Below are 6639 nucleotides of genomic sequence, written 5' to 3'. Positions count from 1 at the left end.
ATTATTGATTTTAACAATGAGTTTTGATAATATAAATGCCATTGAACAGAAAATTGACATAAATGTAAACATAATTAATTTTTACAAAATAGCCGACAACAACCGATTTAGTGTTAAAATTCCCGGGTATGATTTAGTATATTTACCGTACCCAGGGTTTGGGCCTTACTAACTGTATTATTATTATATCTCACCGACTACCTTTACCTTGTTGTGTTTATGAACCTGAAACTTATGTTAAATCCGGCTTTCTTTACTTTTATTTTTCATTCATTTGATTGTTGACGTATCTCGTGGAAAATTATTTGAATCTTTGGATTTTACTGACGACAAGCTGGAAGTGTCAATTTATTTTAAAAACGAATCTAAGGTTTATTTACATGTAAGTATTGTGTGTTTGTCATGCATAATTCAGTGTTTTCCAGAAAAATTTGAGTAGCCAGTTATATGGCCGGCAACTATGCAGTAAAACAAAAGCATTTGTGACATTTACTTGATATATTTGGGAAAAGTAGCCGGCATCAAGAGTAAATGTAACCGGCAAAATCGCTGGTTGCCGGTATTTAAGTTAAGAGAACACTGATAATAGTAAACTAAATCTTTACGACAGGATTACAGCTTTGTAAAATTGTTATTTGGGTGATAATGGTTAGCAATTCATACAAATGTTATTAAAAATATTGTGCTTTAAAATTAATTTTGAGAATGGGATGGAAGAACAGAAAATGAAGAGCATACAGGGATGGAAATAAGTGGTTTCCCGTGAGCCCAGGGCAAGTAGATTTTGGCCTGGGCAACTCATTTTCAAAAGTTGGTAAACTTCTTTTTTTTAAAGCATAAAACAATACAGTGCAATAAAAATTGAAAAACAATTGATCACCATGGATCAATACTAGTAAAATAACATTCATTATTTAGGAATAGGACATGATTCAATTCAGGCTCATAATAATACATCATGCATTGAACATGTGTATTGTCAGCAAATGTATATAATTATCTATTATAATAATATTCACATGTTGATACATGTTGTATTTCTGGGCTGGTTATTCTTTATCTGGGCAACCAAAATACTAAAGATGGTTGCCCACAATATAAAAAAAAATTAGTTTCAATCCCTGGCATATCATTGTAACTTTATTGTTTAACTGCATTGCATTAAAGTTGTGATTGAGGTTAGCTTGTTGTTTATAGTATATTTACTTTTTAGCTCGACTATTATATATGAAACATATATAGTGGAGCTATCCTACTCACCCCGGCGTTGGCGCGCGCATTGGAATTTTTGCGTACCACCTCAAATATATTTCCTATGTCCATTGACATATTGCTTTTATATTTTGGATACTTCTTTACCAACATAACCCCAATCTATAAACATGAGCAGACAACTGTATCAAGCATTTTAACAGAATTAGGCCCTTTTTCACTTAGAATATGCATATTATAGATAAATCTATGTTAAAGTTTGCATATCACCTCAAATATTTTCTATGTCCCTTGACATATTGCTTTCATACATGTATTTTGCTTCTTAACCAACATGACCCCAATGTATAAACACAAGCAGATAACTGTATCAAGCATTTTGTAACAATTATGGCCTTTTTTTCACTAAGAATAAGCATATAATTGATAAATCTATTTTAAAGTTTGCGTACCACCTTTAAATTGCCACAACTTCTTTATTATGCTCCCCCCCAATTTTTTTAAGGGGGGAGCATATAGTCGCCGCTTCGTCTGTCCGTCCGTGCACAATTTTTGTCCGGGCTGTTTCTCAGCAACTAATGACTGGAATTCAATTAAACATAATGGGAAGCTTCACTACCAAGAGGAGACATGCATATTATCAGCCGGTTCTGGTCGGATGATTTTTCACAGAGTTACAATGTATGGCCCTTTGAAATTTTCCATTAACTGTACATAAAGTGCAATTCTTGTCCGGGCTATTTCTCAGCAACCAATGACTGGCATTCAATAAAATTTATGGGAAACTTCACTACCAAGAGGACATGTGCATATTATCAGCCGGTTCTCGGCGGATGATTTTTCACAGGGTTATGGCCCTTTGAAATTTTACATTGAACATATAGTGCAATTCTTGTCAGAGCTAATTCTCAGCAACTTATTATGGGAATTCACTGAAACAGCATGGGAAGCTTCACTACCAACAGGAGATGTGCATATTATCAGCCGGTTATGTTCGGTTGATTTTTCACAGAGTAATGGCCCTTTTACATTTTCTATAAACTGTACATATTTATGTAGTGCAATTCTTGTCCGGGCTATTTCTCCCCAACTACTGACTGGAATACAATAAAGCTTTATGGGAATCTTAACTACCTCTAGGAGATGCGCATGTTATAAGTGGGTTCGGGTTACATGATTTATTTAGAGAGTTATGGCCCTTTGAAATTTTTAAGTTACTTAACCATCCATTGTATTATTTTGTCCAGAGTTATGCCCCTCAAGACGTTTCCTTTTATCTGAATATATAGTGCAATATTGTGACCAAAAAACCTTTGGGGAGCATCACCCGTCTCCGATTGTTTCTTGTTTATCATCAAATTTGATTCATGCTTTGACAAAACAACACTAACCTGACATACTACAATGGACACCACCCAAACATGAAATAAAATCTTTTTAGTTTGTTTTATGTCTTTACAAATGTTAAATGTTTTCGTACCAAAATAGTTTTCGTACCTTCATTTTTTTCGTTCCCTATATTTTTTCGTACTCTAATTTGTTTTTGTAACCAAATTTTTTTTCGTACCTAAATTTTTTTCGTAACCAATTTTTTTCGTACCCATTTTTTTCTTACCGAAATGTTTTTCGTACCCAAATTTGTTCGTACCCAACTTTTTTTTTTCGAACCCATTTTTTTCGTATCAAAATGTTTTTCGTACCCAAATTTGTTCGTACCCAAATTTTTTTTCGTACCTAAATTGTTTCGTACCCAAATTTTTGTCGAAACAATCGGCTTTCAATTTGAATTGATCTCCCCACTCATTCCATCCCGCGAAACCCTTAAGGTGTCGCAACTCTAGTATAATATATGACGTACCCTTTGGGTCAAAAGTACAGATACGCCAACAGCTTAAAATAGATATCACAGCGGTGACAAAATTGTTACCGCGGTGACATTTTTGTCACTGCGGTAATAAATTTATCACTGCGGTGATATTTATTTTGTCACTGCGGTTACAATTTTTTCACAGCGTTCACAAATTATGACTGTTGGTATATTTTTATGCCTGCTGTTACATTTGTTTGTTTGGGTCATTTTTCAACCAATCATTTTTGCCTCTACAAACCGAGATTTTTTACAGAAAATAATTAAATATTTAACAATAAATTTAAATAAAATCAATACGGAAGAATAAAGATATTTAATGAGCTTATTCATGTGTTTGTTCATATGTTTTTGTCCTTTAATGATTTTATTAAGTAAAATAATTTGAAAAAAGAAATATTGACCCCGCAGTAAATGCTATATTCGAAGAAAATGGCGGCGCAATTCGTTCAGAGAGCTAAAGAAATTATTTTATCATGCGGTAGAATTGTACTTGGTGATCAAAGTAGGAATGTTTTGGACGACTCTCTCCTTACCCTTAATTCGTTGTTGCTAAATGTTAGGAGAATGTGCACCGAACATCCGAGGATGGAAGAACTTGCTAACATCATTGTCCGTATGATTGAATCCATAGAGCAACATAAGAAGTGAGTTTTGTTTTAATAAATTGAATTAATGATTATATGATTAATTGTGTTGGCACATATTTAAAGTGACAATGCACATGGGTGTGTGAATAGGTCTGATAAATAGGTCACTGAATATTTTGATGACCATCATTTCAAATATATGTCTAACAGTGTTAATTATGGCTGATACTATGTCTGGATTTTTGTTGGTTTGGGTAGCATTAGTTGCAATAAATCAACCTTCAGCTGTATAACCCAAAGCCGCCATAGCAAAAATCATCAAAGGCTCTGGGAGTATGTTTATATGGACCAGGGTAGCTTATCATTTTATTTCATGAGTGGGGACGATTGAACTTAACCAGTACGTAAAAAAAGAATGGAAAAGCATATACTTTCGTCGTTGCTAAGCATGCAACACCTAACACAAAACGCAACACCTAATAACCCTTTTTATCCTAAATAATTCCTTAGTATCTGGGGCTTATAGCCTTCTGCCCCCAAAGCCCTGCTTTGTTGATAGTGGTAAACAGCTGCGTACAGTTAAAGTTCAGTCTTGCCCATGAGTGATCATAGATATTATTTTCACTGTTGCGAAGCGCAGAACAATAACTCCATTTGGAGTTGCTTAACTGTTATGTTAAAGATTTGTGGACGTTTTGCGCCAAAGTATTTTCGCATTTTGTTTCGCTCCCAAGGTTTTTCCTCCCTGATCATTTCGCCCCCATTTTTTTAAAATTTGATACTTGTTACTGTAGTTTTTCATGTCAATTACACTATTGGACATTTAGTGTGTAATGTTATAACATAAATCGCAGATTGTAATCAATAATATGGTTTGATACTTTAGTACACTCAGGTGGTCTGAACAGTTTTCACATGCACTCAGGATGTCCAATCAATCGTTCTGGATCATCTAGCGCTTTTATAGTTCATTTTCTGGATAAGATCGGGTCAGTGTTACATTACATTTTCACTCTCATACATGTATATCAAAATCATGTCAAGCTTTATTTCATTGTCTAGTGTGGTCTACAAAAGTTTAATTACTCATACATGGATCTTTTAAACAAAATAATAATTAACTACATGTACTTGATAAGTTTAAGTTGATATAGATTTATTCTTAGTAAACCAACTTTTTTAAGAGTTTGATAGAGATCGCCAGCTGTTTGTGTTTGTGACAGTTTGTCATATTTATCGGTTTGAGTAAATAAATGGTCAGTTAATCGTACATTTCAGGGCTCGACATAAACTTTTGAAGCCAGTTGTCTGGTCGCACCAGGGACCAAAATTTCATATGTCCTGACCCAAAAACATCTTGTCCTGACCATTATATCTTATTTTGCTCAGTACTTTGCAAAATAATGAAATATTAAAAATTGTTCAGATCATAAAGACTTTAATGGGATTGTCAACCACAATTAACGAAAAAAAGAAAAGTTCTAAATTGCCGTAATTTTTCACTGCGCCCCACATGCTGCTGCACTGTCAAAACCATAAGACGCAGAGGGACCACCTCGAAGCTGCATTGCACTCCCATGGACTAGTTTTAACCTTTCCAAGGTGCTAGACCCCAAGGGAGCAGCTAGGGGCCCGGTCTACTCTGCCCTCGCCAAATACCTTATAGACTGTCAGATAACTGACAAGATCTAGGTCATTGGGTGAGGGAGAGCAGACAATCCCCACCCAATTATACAGTCATGAGACTGATTCTTTTAAACCGTGTAATCTTTACACAAATCTGACATAATCCTATTGTAATTGTGTTGGATTTGTGTCACTTTGACACAACTTTGTTTTAGCTTTATTGGGCTTATTGTTCCACCGCCCTTTCTAAATCAGGCCAATGGCATTGACCTGATATTCTTTATTTTAACACATTTTTTAATTTAGTATAATGCTAGATCGCCATTTACATTTTTCAGTTTCTTAATACAACCATATTTTATGGCAGCTTTTATTAAAAGAAGGGACGAGGCTGTCCAGTAAACCGGGTTTGTTGGCTGCATTGCACCGCCTCCCTTGCCCTTTGACACCCCACCATTTCCCCTTCAAATGCGAAGAGCCATGTCAGACTGGAGTGCACGGTGCAGTGCCTTATACCTTGCAAAACCCTTAATTAGCCCTCTCCGGGGTAATGCCAACTTCTTGGTATTATTGTAGATTTTCTTAATATTGCTATCTTGTTCATTATAGCCAATAATGTACCTTTGTATTTTCCTTAATTTTTGTTAAAAATGCTATTTTATATAGCAAATAAGGTACTTTTGTACTACATGTGTATTTTCTCTTTTGTTATCCCCTATATTTAAGTTATATTGGAGGGATAAGAGCTTTTTGTGTTTTTTTTCATCATTCAAGTATAATTTGGTCTTTTTACCAATTTTATATTTTATCGGAAATATGCCAGTACCTCAAATATCATATTGTTTTATTTTTCTTTCCATTTGTACTCATTAGTTTCTATTTACCATGCACTCCCTCTGGTCCAGGGGACAAAACCACCCTAAAATAGTTCTCCTATACAAATTATCTCCCTTAGATCACCCCAGTGGTATTACCCTGCTGGAAAGTGGAAACCCCCCATTCATTCCTGCCTACACTTCCAAAACTTCCCCTTTTAGAGTCCAGGGTGGTAACTGGAATTTAACTTATAAATAAATGCATATAGTACTGTACATAATGTAAATAATCCTTTTTTATGTATAAAATAGTTGTTTTGTTTAATTTTTAACTGTAAAGTACATGTACATTGTTTTACTTTCAAATTGTATGTGGCCCTATAAAGGTGACTGTATGGCGACAAGTACGTCATTACCTTTGGATATATAAATATTATTATTAACTTTCTTTTAAATATTGTCTTAACGCCACTCTGGGGGATGTTTTCTTCTTCATAGCCCCATTCTCTCTAAGTCCCATACAGACAGG

This window comes from Dreissena polymorpha, chromosome 3 (genome assembly GCF_020536995.1).
Source record: "Dreissena polymorpha isolate Duluth1 chromosome 3, UMN_Dpol_1.0, whole genome shotgun sequence".
Lineage (NCBI taxonomy): Eukaryota > Metazoa > Mollusca > Bivalvia > Myida > Dreissenidae > Dreissena > Dreissena polymorpha.
The sequence above is the reverse complement of the archived record's forward strand: the minus strand, read 5'-3'. Positions refer to the sequence as shown.